This window comes from Heptranchias perlo, chromosome 20, assembly GCF_035084215.1.
Source record: "Heptranchias perlo isolate sHepPer1 chromosome 20, sHepPer1.hap1, whole genome shotgun sequence".
NCBI classification, from domain to species: Eukaryota; Metazoa; Chordata; class Chondrichthyes; order Hexanchiformes; family Hexanchidae; genus Heptranchias; species Heptranchias perlo.
Window position 1 is genome coordinate 25,253,243 of NC_090344.1, and position 1,458 is coordinate 25,254,700.

Genomic DNA, 1,458 nt, shown 5'->3' on the forward strand with positions numbered 1-1,458 from the left:
CCATTATCTACCATGTTAGATATATCTTCAAAAAGTTCAACTAGCTTTGTTGGACTTGACTTACCCTTTGCAAATCCATGCTGGTTCTGTCTGATTACTTCATATTTGTCCAAGTGCTCAGGCATTCTTTCCCTAATAATGGATACTGGTAACTTCCCCACAACAGACGTCAGACTAATGGGTTTATAATTTCCAACTTCATCTCTGCTACCCATCCTAAATAATGGCGTGACATTGACAATGTTTCAATCAAAGGAACAATTCCTGAATCAAGAGAGTTTGAACGATCATGACTAAAACATGTGCCATTTCCTCGCCTATTCCTCTTGGTCCCCTCGGGTGGTAACGATCAGGTCCTGGAGATTTGTCTATCTTTATTCTAATTATTTTCTCCATTGCCATGATTTTACTTATACTGAATCCCCATGATTTATTTACAGTTGTCCTCGTGTCTCTGGTATTTCAGCTTCATTTTGTTCTGTGAAGTAAATATTTCGCAATTCTGCCATTTCCTGATATTTAAATACAATATCACCTCCATCTGTCTTTAAGGGGCTCACATTACTCTTAGTCACCCTTCTTTCTCTTAAAGTACTGGTAAAAACCTTGATTGTTGTCCTCATTTTCCCTCAAAGGTTTTTCTCTTTTCCCTGATTGTTCCTCTTCTGGTTTTTAGTTTCAGCACCGCAATAAATAATACTTTGCTCTAAAGTTCGGCTCAATAGTTCTTTACTGTCAGAGAGAGAATTGTCTGATCCCCGAATTTAGTTGATATAACAAACACAAGCACACATAATCATCGGTGTATCAACGCACTGATGGATACACAAAGATAAACACAGCGAGAAATGTCGGAAGCATCGGGATGCACAGGTGAACGGACAAGCGAAATGGACAAAATAAAACGGTCTGAACCCCGAACAGACAATAACGTGTCGCTGATAGATGTTAGTGAGAGGAGGTGTGGGCAGCCTGCAATCAATTGGCGCTGTGGCTTAGTTGGTTAAAGCATCTCTCTTGTCAACAGGCGATCCTGGGTTCAACTCCCAGCAGTGCCTTATACAACATATTATTTTTACCTAATTTGTGGAATTAAGCGACAAAATAACACTGTGGTGTTTGTACTTGTTCAGGTTTCAGGCGGAAACAGATATCAAGATGACTGCTCAAAAACGCCCTTTCATTATTCAGACAGAACTCTCATATAATGTGTCTGGAACATGTTCATTTAAGGACACGTTCTTCTTTCCAGTCTCGTTGGGGTCGGGGGATTATTCACGATTTGAAGTTTAAACCCGGAAGTGGTCCTAATTTGGACCGAGATTTGTGATCTTGACCTGCGGTGCAAACGTTTGCTAACTGGAAAATGAAAACTCCCAAATCACTCCACCTGAATCTCCAGGCCCTGATGAAATATATCCCAGGATGTTAATAGAAGCAAGGAAGGAAATAGCGGAG

At 40.4% G+C, this 1,458-nt stretch overlaps 1 non-coding gene across 1 annotated transcript; it reads left to right on the forward strand.

Annotated features, from left to right (window-relative positions):
• Positions 1-984: 984 nt before the first annotated feature.
• Positions 985-1,058, forward strand: trnat-ugu (transfer RNA threonine (anticodon UGU)). Its single transcript has one exon. It is a non-coding gene; the product is annotated as a tRNA-Thr (tRNA).
• The last annotated feature ends 400 nt before the right edge of the window (positions 1,059-1,458 follow it).